The 17,255-nt window shown below is 35.6% G+C and overlaps 1 protein-coding gene and 1 long non-coding RNA gene across 18 annotated transcripts in view; one reads left to right on the top strand and one right to left on the bottom strand.

Moving 5' to 3' along the window:
* The window catches only part of Tenm3 (teneurin transmembrane protein 3), a 2,467,413-nt gene that overhangs the window by 1,761,754 nt on the left and 688,404 nt on the right, over window positions 1-17,255 (top strand). For all 16 annotated transcript variants that reach the window (XM_063234704.1, XM_063234707.1, XM_063234699.1 and 13 more), the window contains one exon: window positions 8,752-8,830. The gene's annotated coding sequence lies outside the window, so the exon portion shown is untranslated. The remainder of the gene's footprint in view (window positions 1-8,751; window positions 8,831-17,255) is intronic.
* The window catches only part of LOC111756601 (uncharacterized), a 148,130-nt gene that overhangs the window by 45,146 nt on the left and 85,729 nt on the right, over window positions 1-17,255 (bottom strand). For both annotated transcript variants that reach the window (XR_010042580.1, XR_002791025.2), the window contains exon 5: window positions 6,423-6,506. This is a non-coding gene — a long non-coding RNA (uncharacterized LOC111756601). The remainder of the gene's footprint in view (window positions 1-6,422; window positions 6,507-17,255) is intronic.

The raw sequence follows: 17,255 nt of genomic DNA, 5'->3' as shown, positions 1-17,255 counted from the left end.
AAAAGATAGCTGGAGATGTAGCTCAGTACAAAAACCTGAGATCAGGACCTAATAATGCACACACACACACACACACACACACACACACACACACACACAAATCATCTTTGTAACCAGAAAAACAAAATATTCCAGAAAGAAAAGTGTGACTTACTGTTTTTCTAAACACCTAACTGTACATAAAGACACACAGACTCTAAAAATGTATCTCGATTAACAAATTCTTGTTTTAATATAAATATTCCTGCCATGGTTTTCCTGAATCATTTTTTTCTTTGTATTGTTAAAGTTTAGTTGTTCACAGAGCATTCCAGAGAAGGAAAAATGTTGTATCATTACCCAGCATTCCTTAAATACCAAATATCATCAAGAAATGTCAAACTTCGGTTCAAAGTGAATCCAGAAAATAATTTTGGAACACTTTAAGCATACCAAACAGTAATAATAATCCTTCACCCAATTTAGTTTAAAAATGTTAACATTTCTGGCCTGAAGTGTCTACTTTAGTGGCTGAGAGGGAAAAGAAAAGAAACAAAACAAAAACAAGTAAAACCCTTTCTGTCTTATTTTTTCATATATAAAAGCATGCCCTAAGCAGATGCATTTTCCACAGGGCTGTCAACAGCGGACCTAATTGCCTTTCATGTAAATTAAGAATATGTACCTTTGTTTAAGCAGTAATGTAGGTCAAGATGAGAGGGGTGGTTGGGGGGTGTTGTTGTTGTTTATTTAAGGCTTTGAAATTGCACTTCAAGCGTGGCAGCATGAAAGTTATTCTTGGCTTCCATTTATTTAAGTAATAAAACAGGCTTCTTTAAACTTTTTTTCTTTCCAGGTCTCTCCTTTCCAATTATAGCAATCACTTCACACATTATGAAGGCATACAAAAATATTTTATGGCTTTGTTATAAGACAGTTGAGATTTAGGGGTGCTGATACATAGTTTTAAAAACCTTTGTGTTTGCTAAAGCTTGATGAACTGAGGGTATATTTACAGGATAAATAGTGACTTCGAGCAATTTGCTGTAGGGTTGTCTCCCTAGAATTACAATTTTTTTTTCTCTCCTTCATTTGGGTTTTTGTCAAAAAGAGATATTGAATGATCCCATTTATCAGCCAATTCTGAACATAGATTATGTCATAGGGAGGAACTTCTGACTGACCCCTTCTGGTTTACGACACCAGTGAGTTTAAGTGCGTGTAACCAATCATTGGCCCCCTGCGCATGGAAAATTGTGTCTCAGCAGGTTCTCTACCTGGAATCTGGTAAAAAGGTTTGTTCATTTGTTTCTGTGTTTGTTTTAAGCATTTCATGCCAGGGGAGTATTGTGGACAATACACCCAAACAAAGCATATTTTTAAAGATCAAAGAACTATTTTCCTCAGTTATACATTTATAGTAGAGTAATATATGATCTAAACCAAAATCCACTGAAGTGTAATCTTTGGATTGTCAAACTCCTATGAATACGATGTATTAATAATAAAATAATTCATAAACATTCCAAGATCCACAAAGGTAATGGAATTAGGAGAGTCTAAAATGCAGGCACTTTCTATCCAAAGAACTAATTCTTTACTGCAAGGACTGACAAGTTACTTTATTCCATAGTAAGAAAGCATTGCAATAATGCACTCATGATTATATGCTCTATTGTTTAAGTGTGTTGCTGAAAGTGAAGAAAAATAGCAAACGTAAACTCTAGATTGGGCGAAAAACTAATATCCAAAAGGTTAACTATCAGTCACAAAGAAAATACGGAATCAAGAATTCTAAAGGGAACATTTTCCCTTCAGAAGCATACAATACTTCTTTACAAAAGAATAATAATTAATAAAATAAATGAAAAAATCCTTGGCACTGGAGATTAAACTTAGTGTTTTGCTTTGTATTTGTTTTGTTTACAAGAAAGTGAATTTTTTAAATGTCTGATTAAATACTTCCATCTGATGAAAGTTTCATGATGAAGATAAAGGGTAGAAAATATAAATAGTGGAGCAGAGAACTCAAAAGCGTAAATATTTGCTACCTGTTGTGGGGATGTGCTGGCTATTTACATACTTATGTTTGCAGGGTTTTTTTTTTTATACTCTACCTTCTTCCAAAAAAAGGAATTTGCAGTAGCTTTATTTTTAGCCTTCTTTTTAAAAATGCAATGATAACTGAGCCTTGATGTAACTGACTTATAAAATGAACTGTTACTTTATTTGTAAAACTATAAATACACAAGGAACATTTTAAATGTCCTTTATATTATCCTTATTTTTGTATGAACAGTTATAACAATAAAATATATTGAAGTTGAATGTTTAATTTTTAATATTAAAACCAAACTTACATAAGTTTAAACAATAAATAAAAAACTGAGTGTTAGTTGGATCATTCTTAACATCCAACAACTGCTCACATCCTTCAGATTCAATAAATATGCAAGGTGGAGGAAGTTAATTAACAGGTTCCCCAGGTAATTTAAATCTTCATTGTTTGGCTGAAAACATCTTTCAAATCCACTGTATAGCATCATGTGATACTCTGCAATTATAAGTTTCAAAGATTGGCTTATCTGTAAATATGTTTCTAAAGAAATAATTCAAAATTTGATTTATCCTTTCAGTGATTTGTTAATGTTGTGTCCAAAGTTTAAATTTCATTACTTTTGTTTTACATGCAATTGAAATCAGGGTGATACCACCCAAATTAGCTAATTAAGCTTGTTATTAAAAATAGCAGGATAAACAAATTAGTTCAATGAAATTGTGGCTGTAAAGTATTTAAGTAATGTTATTTCAATCAACAAAATTAATAACATTTTTTGGTATCACTTGCCGTTTTAATTGTACCATTTTTCCTCAGGATAGGCAACAAACTAGGTTTTAAATCTTTAGAATTATGAAAACAAATTTTGAAACTCACTACTGATTAAACAGAACTCAGAATTCTGTGCATTTCATATCACATGACATTATCTATTGGCTACTGTCATCAATTTTACCTGCTAAGTTTTACATGAACCCTTTTAGGGCTTTCTGTCATGAATCTCCCCCTCCCCCTCCCCCTCCCCCCTCCCCTCCTCCCTCCCCTCTCCCCTTCCCCCTCCCCTCCTTCCCCCTCTCCCTGCCCCTCTCCTTTCCCCTCTCCTTCTTCTTCTCCCTCTCTCTCTCCCTCTCTAACCAAGGGCCTTTGCTTACTCCTGCCTTTTTTAATTTTTTATTTTGATGCAGTATTTCTCTAAATTGCCTGAGCAGGACTCAAATTTGCCATTCTCCTGCCTCAGACTCCCAAAGCGCTTGGGATTAAAGGCATGAATCAATATCCTGTTTTTCATGCTTTTCTTGCCTCTGCTATGGCTATAGCAGCAGTTTCCAGTGAGCCTCCTACTTTTCCAAGCTATGGTCAGAGTAATATTCCAGAAACACAGACATGACCATGATGTATCCTGCTTAAATCCCTTCAAAGGTTTTCATTAATCTCAGGGTAAAAATTAAAATCCTCACTGTGTTCCACTGCCATTACTCAACCAGGGTTCCTCTTGACTCTTCAGCTTCCTGCTTCATTGATAGCTCTGAGTTCCCCAACGCTGGCCTTCCTGTTCTCCACTCTATCAAAGAGCATTATATGAGCTGTCCTTCTGGAAGATTCTTCACTCACATTTCTCACTTTGGCTCCATTGGGCATACATGGATTCTATCAAGTTCCATATCTCTTGTTCAAAATATGATTTCCTCTTGGATCCTTTCTTCCTTAGGCCCTCTCACATCTTTCTGCTCCATGGTCTTACAATGCTTACCATTGCTATATACACACTATGATATGTACTTACAATTTAACATCTGTCTCTGCTACATAATTTGGTTAACTTCTGTCTTAGCTACATGAAAGAAATGGCTATATCTGGTCTTATTTATCATTATATTCCACAAATCTAAAATAGTACCTGATATAATATGCATACAGTCACATATTCTGAATAAAAGAATGAATAAATAAGTACTAACACTTTTCAAAGAATCTGGCATCTTATGCATCTAGTTTCATCACTGCAGCAGGACTACAGGAGCAAATTTGGAAAAACCTTCTATAGAAGCCTCAACCTGCCTTCCTTATGTGTGATCTGATTATTAAAATGGCAACTAGCACCAAGAAATATTATACATTTTACAAGTTAAATAAGTCTTAAATACTTTTCCATCACAATTTTATTGAACTGGTTTATTTATCTTGCAGATATTTTTATAACAAGCTCAATTTGCTTTTTGAAATGGTTTTGACAGTCAACAGAGCTCAGGGGAATTTTGCCAGCTTATTTCATGATGTGTTAAAAAGTGCTATAATCTAAACTGTTTCTTCCTCTTGCATACTATACACTTTTTAATAATAAAGTGATTTACTCCCTTATATGTTCTTTAATGATACTTTAAAAAATAGAGTTCTATATGCTATAATTCTATGCAACTATAATTCATATTATCTCCACCTCCAAACTTTCCTCTCAGATGTGTTGCAAGAACAGTTTTAGATGCTAGTCTGGATTTTGTAACCAAAGTTTCATATCAATTGGATTTTCATTGTACATAATTGTCTGGTATCCGCACAATAGGGTTCAATAATTTTTACACAGGAGTGAGCTGCCACCTCATGAGCAGAGCAGCAACTTTTCTTGAATGATGTTATTTGCCTATTTTCACTGGCATATTTAAATTTTGTCTGCATACATTTTTTCCTATGGTGTTAAACTAATCAATTTACACAGAAAGAATCTACATCTTATTGTTATGTTCACTGTGGTTTGTTTCAAGATAAAATTGAAACTTGGTGGGGAGCATAGGACATATTCACTACATAAAGACACTGAAGATTTAAGACAATTTTAATCATCTTTAAAACCTAGTAACAAAAACACCTAACATTATATTTTTCCAGCTTAGCTTGACATTTCATGAGTGTTTTCAATGCATTGCTCTATCCTGTCTCATTTGCCTCAAGGTGGACGTGCTAATTGAGAAACTATTTGGCTCTGGAAGAATATAATCAGTTTCAATGATTCCAGTCAATCTCAAGCACTCTTTCACAAAAATTTATTTAAAATTTCCTCTTAAGAAGACAAATTCTGTTCCTGGTCTTAAAAATAAATCAGTTGAGCTGACTAGGACAAAACTATCGTATTTTCACTCATAAATACAAATATAACTTAGAATTTTAAATTATTTTAAAATTTACTGTATTTTAAAATTAGCATTTTTAAATGTTTAAAAATAAATTATAATTCTAATTTCAATTTTAAATTACCTAGCCCTCTTCTAAGTGCTTGGCAAATGTTAACTCACTCTTAGGACAAACTTACAGGATCATGTTATCCCTTTTTTAAAGAGGAAGCAATTAAGGCATACAGAGTTTGAGTTTTTTGGGTTATATGGATACAGCTTTTATGTGGTAGAGTTGGAATCCATTCGCTAGTACTCTCCTCTAATCATCTTACACATGATCAGGCAAGCAGCATCAGAAGCCCCAGTGATCCAAAGCTTAGCGGCTCTGAGAGCATCACGAATTAGTGTGAGGGTCAAGCCTCACACTTCCACCTATCACATTCCTGCTAGACCAGGCCTTATGCTCCTTCAACAATTACAAGTGAGCCTGCACTCTGGACACTCCGCCCCAACTTTCGGTTAAGACCTGTGCTGAGTTAAGACCATCTTGAAAGTCTCCCTACACTAGAGGTTTTAAGAGGTGGAAACCAATCCAACTTTCAGGAAGCCCTGGAATGCTTCCTCCAAGCCAGAAGTTTCAGGAGCTATGTGAACTCTAACACCACCAGAGTCTTTCTCCACCTCTCACTTACTTGCCTTTCAGCCCACAGTGGTTGGAACACAAGTGCATATGAATCCTGTTTTCTTAGTTAAAGATGCTTTTTTTTTACCTCCAATAAAGAAATACTGATCTGTGGGCTTAGATTGCCACATACCAGAGTTGAATTACTTTTCTTCTGCTCAAGAAACCATTTCTAATTTCAGAATGACTCATCCATTCTGCCATCCCTTGATTTATTTTAGAAAGCTCCCTTCATTTGGGTTCAGCTATAGCAGTTATTGTCTATACAATAACAGGACCATTGAAAAACAGCATTTTTAGACACACAGCCATCAGTCTGAAGGAAGATGAAGGTTTAAAAATGAAAATACTGAATATATATATATATATATATATATATATATATATATATATATATGACAGAGAGAGATAGACAGAGAAACAGACAGAAAGACAAAGGGACAGACGGACAGAGAATCCTATTTTGTTTCCCACAATGTTAATAAAGAAATCAGATAAATTAATGTGAGAGATTAGACAAACAGGAATGATCTATGCACACAAACACGAATGATATACATACACAGAGAGAGAGTCTGGGAGAGACAAGTGTTACCAAGTAAGTACTGGAAGGGACCCTCATCCCCTCCACAAATTCTTGATTTTAGAGCCACTTTCTCTTCCTTATCTGGCATAATGCCTAAAAGAAAAAGAAAAAAAAAAAACTCAGTAAATATCTGTTGAACAAATTCATAAATTAAAAATAGAAAGGAGGGAGTGAGGGAGACAGAGGGAAGGAATGAAAAGAGTGTGGAAGAGAATGGGGGGGAGGAAGGGCAGATCTAATCAGTCACTGAATTATCTGGTCCGGTCTCTGAAGCCATCTACGCCTCTCCTCTTTCTTAGGTCTATATGCATTTCCAGTTTTTTGTTTTGGACTTTTTTTTTCACAGTAAATCCCCACCTTACATTAATCCAGCCTTTTATTCTCTCAATTGGTGGCACAGAGTTTCTGAAGAAAAGTATGAGACAACTTCCAGCTACATGCAAGATAAGCCCAATTTATCTACTACTCCTAATTCCTGCTTGGTCTCTATGCTCCCTGGATTTCTACTTCATCTTCTATATTCCTTTCTTTTTAACACATCACATCCCCAAGCAGCTGCTTGATCTTTTTGTACACTTTTCCATTTCTCAAATCACCAAGTCCATCCATGCCCCTTCTGAAAAATTGATTTCTCTGGCACCTCAAATAAAATGTCATGCCCCCGCCTTTACCAGCCAACCTTCCACCTACCCTTGACTTTAGTTACCCCTCTGCACCCTCTTTTATGTGGTACCTGCTATTTTTCTCTTACATTACTCTTTGTATGTGTGCAAGTGCGTGTGTGTGTGTGTGTGTGTGTGTGTGTGTGAGTGTGTGTATTCCTGGCCTTCACACTGAGCTATATCTTCCAGTCCTTTTTCACTTATTATTTGACAACGGGGTCTCACTAAATCATCGAGTCACCCAGGCTTGGTTTAATTCATGACCCTCCTGCTTCAGCTTCCCAAAGTATTAGAATTAGCGCTCTTCATGATTCATCCTGAACCCAAAACAAAATCATCACCAAAAAACATTTCCTCTATCTGAAATAACTTTTCTATCTTCTGGTTATGATCTAACAACATTCCTCCATTTATCTGACTCTGTTATTCTGTATTTGACCAAAATAGCTGTTTCAGAAGTTACAGGTATTTTCAAAAGTGAAATTCTGTGACCTTTGAATAATTCTCAGTTTCTCAGACCCACTTACTGCATCCAACACTGATCGCCAATTTTTCTGCTCAAAAACTATCCCCAGCCACTCCATAGTCACTGGTTTAACCCACTTCCGTTCCTTCTCCCTGTATTCCTTTCTCCTTTCACACCTTGCTACCTTGTATGAGGATATTTACTGCGGTGTAAACCAGCTTGTCTGCTTCTCTTCACAAGTTTACATCCATTCCATGACTCTCGACCTTCTGGTTTAAAATTTTTACCAAATGTATTAACCAGATATTTATCAAACTTCTCATGTGAGTTGTTAAAAAAAAAAAACACCAAATGCAGACACATTCTTTAAAAAAAAACTAGCTCTTTCATAATTTGTCTTTTTCTGACAACTATATTGATTTTCTCTCAGTCAAGGTTCAAACATAAAAATAACTGACTTCTAGTCTTTACATCTTGTAAGTCATTCATGGTTTTTTATTTCTTTCTATTTCTATTCATTTTTTGTCTCTTAAGTCTGACAAGAAAGTGAGAAAGAAAAGGAGAAACTGTTTGACACCTAGAAACTGTCAGCGGACAGAGATTCTAATGAGAAATTCCAGTGATTGATTTCTTTTTAGCTGTGATTGTGGTTTAAACTGAATAAATGGTTACAAAAATAGTGTCTGGGTACTTTTTTCTCCAACATTACCAGATGCAAATATTTGTAAGTTTACCTTGTGATTAAGGCAACTTTGCGCTATAAGGTGCCCCTACTCTTGATCTAATGTATATAACATGTAATTAGAATTAGCTCCAAGGAGAGGAACAGGAAGAGCTTTAAACAAGATGGAAAAGGTGGCAGGTCTAAGAAAAACACCTTAACATTTCACTTTTTGTAAAGATAAATAAACCATATAATTTTTTCCTTCTAAATTACTAAGAAAAAAATGCAAAAAGACTAAATGGACATGTGAAATAAACTTTTGCTTAATGCACTGCTCAGATAGCCTGCCAGCATGCCATCAATAATTATTAATTATATAATTGTATATATAATTATTAATCTGTGTAGTTTTTACACATCAACAAAAAGTAAAAACTTGTCATAATGTAGCTTTCAATTTTTAAAGAGTTTCAGAATTAAAGTTATTTTTATAAAGCATCTGATAAAATATTCTTCCAACTATATTTTTTATTTATTTTATTGTAGGCCTCCTGTTCCTTTAAGACCAAGTGATTTAGAATTTCTGTGCCAGAAGCAAACTGAATACCTCTGTAAAGAAGAAAAGGTAAGTCCCAGGGCTGTAAACATCTCTGGGCATAAAGGCTTCTTAAAATACACAGTTTGTTTGTCTTGATAAAGTAAGTCACTTAGGCTAAATTGCAGACTGTTATTTTGATATTAACCTCCATTAATTAGTCATATATAAAGAATTGCAAAAAAGTATAATTGGTCTGATTTTCATACTCTCTGATCAGATAAAAGCAATGGAATTTTATAGGATTTTATTTTTTCTGGAAAAGTAGGTAGATGAAGGTATTCTGAAATACAGAATCTCTGTATTTTTAAACACGGAGAATTTGCTACCAGGATAAAGTAGGCCAAGAACAATGGATTATAGAGTGTGTATGTGTTTCTCTGGCTTCGGAAGTGATTTGTTTGGGAGCTCTCTTATTCTCAGGAAGTCTTAATCCTCTCTGAGCAGCACTTACATGGCAACCCTAGAAAATTAAACTTGTACCTGGTTATTTTTTCCTTTCTTTGATATAGCTCAGTGAGTTTTCTCAATGGTAACCATGGTCTAGTAATTTAAAGCTTTTGAACCTTGTGAGCAGATTCATTTAAAACCATATACTGAAAGGTTTCCACAAAATACAAACTGTCTTTTACCAGAAAGCTACAAAAGACTTCATGACAGAAAAGCGGGTAAGTGTTCTGCTCACAATGGGTGTACAGTAGTTTGTGTAAGTGATCCAGTTTCCTAGAGTAAATCATTGGGCTGTAATGAGTTGAGATCTGAGTTTCTTGCCCTCTCCTGATAGGCAGTTTCCTTCTTCTTTAATACAAACTTGAGCTTTAGTTAAACTTTATATGTAGTTCCCCTGAAGTAAAGGACTTTCTAAATTGTGAAAATATTACAAATACCAATATGTAGAAGCAACATTTTCACATCAATTTTCACATCAGAAAACTGTGTTACTTGAGTAGATTTCTTTTTGATGCTATCCATTCAGAGACAACACATCGTTTAGCATAAGAAATTATAGCAGAAGTTTAGGGGTCTTGATTGTCGTACGGGGCTATAGCAACCACTATGGTTGGTCTCTGATATTATTGTATGTTAAGGATACTAGATTTGAATTAATTTTGTATCAATGACAAGTGGCTTTTTTATATGGGATGTTGACATAAATTAAATTCTTGCAGGAGATTGTATTTGTTTGTTTAGATGGGGGAATTGTTGCTTTTGTTTATAAAAAAATAATTTTTTATAATAATTTGTGATTTTGTTATATCAATTAGCAGCAACCACTGTTGTTTCCTTTTAATATCTCTCTTCGGTACTGATATTTACTTTTCCCCTAAGGGTGTCTCAGAATAAAATGGTAAGAGGGAACTTTAATAAGCACTCTTATGAGCATGCACACATTCTTTTATGCTCAGTGAGTAATTAATCAAAACTAAAATAAAGTTCTGCAATGAGTGGCCCTGTTATGTGCCATCTCCTGCATGCAGGGTATCTCTCTGTCTTTGATCTCAATTTAGGTAATAGAGATATTTTCCCATTAAGATAAAACAGTTAATAAAAAGTAGACTTTAATAATTTACTATAATACATTTCCTCAGTAACTGTTCTCTTAAGAGCTTCTCCAAGAATTGTAGCATTATATTTTGCACATTGTAAATGGAATAAAAGTGCTAGAAATACGTGTAATATATACATTATTTACAGTCTAAATAAGCTATAATTTATCTAAATTCCTTTGCTGATATTTTCCTCAACTACTCCTGACTTTTCCTTCAAATATGAATCATGACAAGCCACACACGGTGAGAAACCAATTCGTATAGTTTTATAATACACTTCAAATAAATTTGGTTTTTAAGATATATTATCAATGAGATAGTCCAGGAATTAGATACATAAGTCTCCTTATTACTAATGGAAACCAGGCACCTCAACAGAAATGTAATTCCCTGTGTATTTTCTGCCATAAACACGGAACTCAGTATTCAGTGCAAAAGCAACAGTTGGTTCTCTGAAGCCCATTGGTGGTGAAATTCCTTGCAGACTTTGGCATTTCACTTTATAAAGAGCACTTTCCATGACTGCCACTGTAATAAAACATGTCGCTTCCGTTGTCTTTTAAGTATGCTCTCGTCAAATTCTTCTCTTCTGGATTCATGAAAACTACTCTTCCCATATGAAGAGGGTCTCCAGGACAATCATTTAGTCTTTAATAGCTAATATATAAATTTGAATGTTTTACTGCTCCTCTGAGATGTGCACTGAAGGATAACTTTTCATATCCTGCAATGTAGGGAGGCTGCTGTCTGCAAAGCACATATATAAGCATAGAATTCTGCTATTGTTTAAAAGAGCTAGAGGAAAATATGAAAAACTTATAAATTAATGTAAGTACATAATTCTCACATTATCAATACTATATTATTACTTCATTATTACTTATTATAAATACATAATTATTACTGCATAATTGTTATTATGTAGACTGTTTTAGAAGCAAAGAGAAAGAATATCAAAATAATCGAAACTCATAGATAAGCATGGCTATCATTTTTAGTCAGCAAGCTACGCCCATTCCCAAGACTTTGTAAAATTGAATCCACAACTGCAAAGACTTAGGCTAAACACAATTTTTGTTATTTTTCCTACTGCTACATTGGCCAAAAGGAAAAGAAAATTCAAAGAATCCACATAATATACAAACTGAATAGTTCTTCCTTTCTTCAACTGGGATTGACACCTGATTATAACATTATCTGTGTATAATCAAAGTGTTTGATTAGATGAAAGAAACAGCAAAAATTAACAATGTCAGAGAACGTCATGATCCATTTGATGATTATGTGTAACCATGGTTTTTTTGTCTTGGAAAACAAAAATCAGAATGGATGACTACGGATTTACTCTTCATCTAGATGCTTTGGTATTTTGCAGACACAGCACTTGGCCAAGGGAGAAGGTAGAGTTTTAAATTTGTGAGATACTGTGGGGATTTTTCACTATGTTTCTTAATTCATTCCTCCTGAGTGAACAGCCTTATGCCCGAGCCTTTGCGTGAGCAGCATGGCCCGGTGCCATCTTGTTGGGCCTGAGAGACAAGAGAAAGGCTTAAGCTTTCAGAAACTTCCAGTTCAATGTCAGATAGTCTTGAGAAATCTGTACACAAAGTGTATTCAGGATTATTGGTTGCTATGATGGTACTGTTTGCCTCTGACTTTGTGGAAAGAGTTCTCAGTGTGATGTCCATGTCTTCTTCTGTCTAGTCAAGGTAGCACTTGGCCTCAGTTAAAGAAGAAAAACATTAAAGGGTCAAAATATATTCTTGCTGAAATATTACACCTATGAGGGAATGGAAACAAAGAATGGAAATTTATAAAATAATTCTCCTTTTTTAGGTTGTTTTTTTTTATGGTAAATTAAACTTGAATAGCAACTGCTCTATACAATGAGGAAAATAGATTTATTTGAGCTGTCCCAAAAATACTTTAGTATAGCTATTTAATATAGAGGGTCACAGGCAAACTCACTTTGAAAAATATTGTAAAGTACTGTTCTGAAGTTTATTATTGGGTTAGTCTTCAATCAGTTGTAAAGCATTGCCTTCGGAGTCTTGTATATACTTCAATTCCCTTGAAAATCAGTGTAATTGTTCCTGGACCTAGGTAGCTACCATACTGTAAAATGATATGACCAATACCTTTGTGCACAGGTGCATGAGTGGCTCAGCCCTTGATCCTGAGTCCCCACAGAGACAAAGTATAAAGGATGGTGAGGAGGAGCCTTGTGAAACACCAAGGAGTGGCTCGATGATGGGATATGACCTGCATCCCAAAACCTGTATTCTTGTTCCAATATCTTCTGCCTCCAAAGTCTTGGCTCCATGGGTTTCTAAATGTCTCGTTTCCAGGCAAGAGCCAAAGCCACTGGGGAAATTCACCACCTGGAATGAAGGGTTGACTCTCTACCCTTCCCACTTGCTATCTGAAGTTAAATCACTCAATGCACAGCAAGCGGCCCAACTCACAATCACCTAACAAGTCAACCCCTAAAATGCCATTGTTAGAAAACAGAACAGGACATCACTAGGTGACTCAAAGCAGGAGTCAGAGAAAATACTTTTTCAGAAATTAGCTGGGCAGTTTATTTTTTTGGAATATGTGCACATCTTTTTCTTCAGTTTTTCAGTCTATGAAAAAGTAAATAAATACACTGTTACACGGTATGAAAGTTGAAGTATTGAAGATATCATGGGTCTTGGAACTAACAGATCCTCTAGTTTTTAATCTATTATTTTCTAATTCTGACAATTTGGAAATAATTCATTTCTCTACATCTCGGTTTCTTAACCTGTAAAATGGGACAATATATCACCAGTATAACTTTATTAATATAAAATTTGATTAATATACTAAGGTATCTATGTGTGTTGTGAATTTTAAAGGCCCAGCAAATTGTGAATTTTACAGGCACCTGAATATATACTGCACAATAAACTTTACCTATGACTTCAAGGAGTATCATGTCCTCTACATCTATTTTAAATTCCATTCCTAGGGCCATTTGATAGGATGCATATATTATGACTTCTTATGTCCCGTTATATTTTGTTGACTGGAAAAGGATAAGATTCTAACTTGATGAGTTAAAGAAGAAACAGAAATAGACAATAGAAGGAGAAAAGATTTTATATCAAGCAGCCACAATTCAAGCCAACCATATTCTACCTGTCTAATCATACTGCAGTGAGATTTAAAGAGGAACCATAAATGTTGAAAGTTTTACCTGCAGGAAATGTAGCCAATTGTCGGGGCTTCTCTCAAAGTCATCTTTCTTGTTAGCTTCTGAACAAAAAGTTCTGCTTTAGGGAAGATTACCAGAGGTAAATAAGCCTGATAAATAGGCAGGATACAATAAATAGCAGAAAAGCTAAGCTTCCCTGTCTGTGTGGAGCATCAGAGAACTCCAAGACTAGCGACTGTGATAATTCTGTGTGATACTTCCTGCCTGGCCCCAACAGGATATTATGTTTCACGTACATAGTGAGAGCCCCATTCCTTATATGTTGAATGCATGAACAAATAAGCCATTCTGCCAAGAATACCATAGTAGATGGCAACTGTTCTAGTACAGAGATGGCTTCCAGCAACCAAGACTGATACACTTAACCTTATGTGGGGCAGCAGCTCACAATTGTTTGACCTTGACAAGTCTGAATTTCAACATAGTATTAGTGTACCTTGTTCCAATTCGTCCACTGTGTATTTCCAGAGTAAGTCTCAAAAAAACAATGCTTTGAGATATTCTGATAGAATCTTCTGCAATTATGAAGTTGTTCATAAAATATGGTTTTCCATAGACGATTTTTTTCTTTCTTTTTGAGCCTGACCATATAAGAAATGTCACATAAAGGAGCTCAGAGATCTATGCATCACACTCTGTTGGCAGAAGTGGCCCCCAAAAGAATTTTGACAAAGTTCTTTATTGTATAAAAATATTAGGATATGTATTTAGATATTCAGAATCCAAACATGATGAATACTAAATTCTAATAAAATATGGTTAACCAGAAAAGGATTGCTACCTAGTAACAAAGTATCTTTAATTACCATTACATAGTTAGATAAGTGTCAAAGTGAAACACTGCGTTCATAGGTTTCTAGCTACTTGCATTCCTTTTTTCCCTTCTCCTCCTGAGAATAGTTATCTTGTGAGTTCACAGATTTTGTGATGTTTGCCTTATACAAGCACAAAGATATCACCAGAGAATCACCCTCCTTTTTGATTTGTGACATCTAGATGAGGCTAATAATGATAAATTGTTTCAGCATAGCAAAATTTTAGGAGAGTCAGATGTCAAAAAAATCCAATTTGTGAGCACAACAAAGTCCAGCTGAATTAACAAAGGGAACTTCAATTGAATAGCATGTGCAGTGTAAAAGATATTTTTTGTACCTCTATAAAGGAAATTTTTTTCTTTTTGCACATATATCATTCAAGTGCAAAAAAAAATTCCTCTCAGACGCTGTTTATTGAAAAAACTTTATGAGAGCCAATCTCCCTTTTCCAGCAGAGAAGCAACCTACCTTTCTAAAAGGGGAGCAGACGATGCTTTTGAAACACTATCTGCGTGTTGCAACACATTTATTTAAAAATAATGTTTCTATTATTCTTGAACACTCAGAGCAAAACCTTGTTGTGAATGGTGTTATCACCAGGAATGGTAAGTTGTTTTCATGCAAGAAGTTCAAAATCTCCTCTGATGTGGTCAATTAGGGAGCTTTATATAACTCCTTAGGACCAACTAGGGGTACATTTTGTTGTCTTTTTTTTATAGTTGGGTTCTCATATCCTTCTGACCTACATAGCATGGGGGAGTCAGCCAACAGCTGGCACTTCTCAGAGTTGCTCAAGGAGAGAATGGCATTCATGTGCTGGCTTCTGTGTGCGTCTATTTATACGTCTGGCTATAGATCTATCTGCCATCTTTCTCTCTGTTCAATTACTTACCATTGACACACTTCCTGAACAAAAGTTCTTTGGTGTGAGCATGATCTTAGAGTAGATTTGTACAAAGTGCAATAGACCTTTATTCGAAGAACGAGGTGTGCAAAAGAAACCCTGTATCAGCACTCCCTCTTCTGTGACAGATTTTGACCTCGAGACCTATCTTAGTGTACTTGGTAGCCAGTTTGAAGAGTTCCTTTCCTCTGTCCTGGAAAGGGACAGTGGGAGGTGGGCGGAGAAAGCACTGGGCTATTCTTTTCTTCAGAGTGGCCAGCAACCTAGTGTCACCTCCTGGGCCCTCTGCTCCCATTCAAACACCACCCATTAGATTCAGCTGGGAAGTTCAGCATGCCAAGCACTAATGGATAGCATCTGACACTTACATGTGCTGTCGCTCTTATAGATTTTTAAGATCACAATCATATTAAATGCTGTACTTGAAAATCAAGGTAAAGTGGCACTCGAAGAGAGATCTGATTGCTGTTTAAAAGGAAAAGGAAAAAATCTAAGAAAGATGTGAGTGCCAGTAACAGATCACTGCATTGTAGAAAGCTAAAATGATGTTTATTTATCTTCAAAATGTGTGAGATCTGTGGTTATACAATAGCACATCTTGGGGGCATCACATATTGACCAGGAAACAGAGAAGAACTTGCTGTTGGCCCTTTAACTCAGAAAACACTAAAACTCAGGAAATGCAAGTTTTTCTTGTATTTTAGGAGAAAATGGTTCAGAGGAAAAATTGAGTCCTTATAGAGCATTTCCTTAGATATATATTTATTCAATTTTTGCAGCATTGTGGTAGGCAATTAGAGGAGCTGAACATGTATTTGACCTCCCAAAAAAGAGTCCTTACTCTGCTAAGAGAAAGTCATAAAGAAAATAAGGTGATTTGCAATGCATTAGAAGTACACATAAATTAAGAAGAGGAAAAAGAGTACTAGAGAATTTAAAAAAGAAAACCCTGTTGTTGAAGTCATTGTCAAAGGGACACTTACATGTTCTCCAGAGATCACCTTCAGTCACTGGAGATTACAATAAAATGTCCACATTCCACTGAATCCTTAAAGTGCTTATGTCTATTCTTGATATGGTAATTCAAGTGGCAGAAAGAAGTATCAATAGTAATGGATAAAAGAATTCACTGGGTCAAAGTTAAAAACAAACAAAATATTCTCCCCTTTGTGGGGTTGGGCAGGGTTAGGCCATTCACACTGAGCTGTATTAGCAATCCTTTTTATTTTTTTGACACAGAGTCTCATTAAGTAACTAAGTTTCCCAGGCTAAGATTGAACTTGTAATCCCCCTGCCTCAGCCTTCCAAAGTACTGGACTTGAAGGTAAAAATCAGGATATTTTGCTTGTCATAATTTAGAGAGGGGTGCTACCATCATCTACAGGGGGCTGAGGACAAAGCTACTCCCAAACATGCTACAATGCATGGGACAACCCTGTGTAACAAAGGATTAGGCACTAAAAATACCCAAATGCTAAGGATGAGAAACCCTGATTTAGATTTATATTCTTCCTTAAGTCACTAATAGCAAGCCACAGGAATAATGAAGATTCTGATATTTATACATCCTATGTGAAGGACCAGAAATCTCAGCTATACAATCAAAGATTGCTGCTAGGCTTTGGTCATAGCAAGAGCATAGGATTAAGTAGATAGGAAAAAACAAAGGAAACACAGAATGTTGGGCCACAGAGGTCACAAGCCACAAGCTATAAATGAGCTTCCAGATGAAAGAGGAAAGCCACATTCAGAGGCATCAGCTCTCAAGGGCCACCTACCTACTTGTGCTATTGACACTGGCCACCAATTCCCCCTGTTTATCTCTTACTATCTCTCCTCAATTTCATAGTTGCCAACCTTGCTTTGAGCCTCTGTGCCTTCATTCTGATCTCACCTCAGAGCTCTCATCACCTGGAGCCCACGCCCAAGGTACCACCTTTCCCAA

The sequence above is a fragment of the Cavia porcellus genome, unplaced genomic scaffold (genome assembly GCF_034190915.1).
Source record: "Cavia porcellus strain 051 isolate PalLab524CR breed Dunkin Hartley unplaced genomic scaffold, mCavPor4.1 scaffold_24, whole genome shotgun sequence".
In the NCBI taxonomy this organism is placed as follows: Eukaryota; Metazoa; Chordata; class Mammalia; order Rodentia; family Caviidae; genus Cavia; species Cavia porcellus.
The sequence above is the reverse complement of the archived record's forward strand: the minus strand, read 5'-3'. Positions and strand labels throughout refer to the sequence as shown.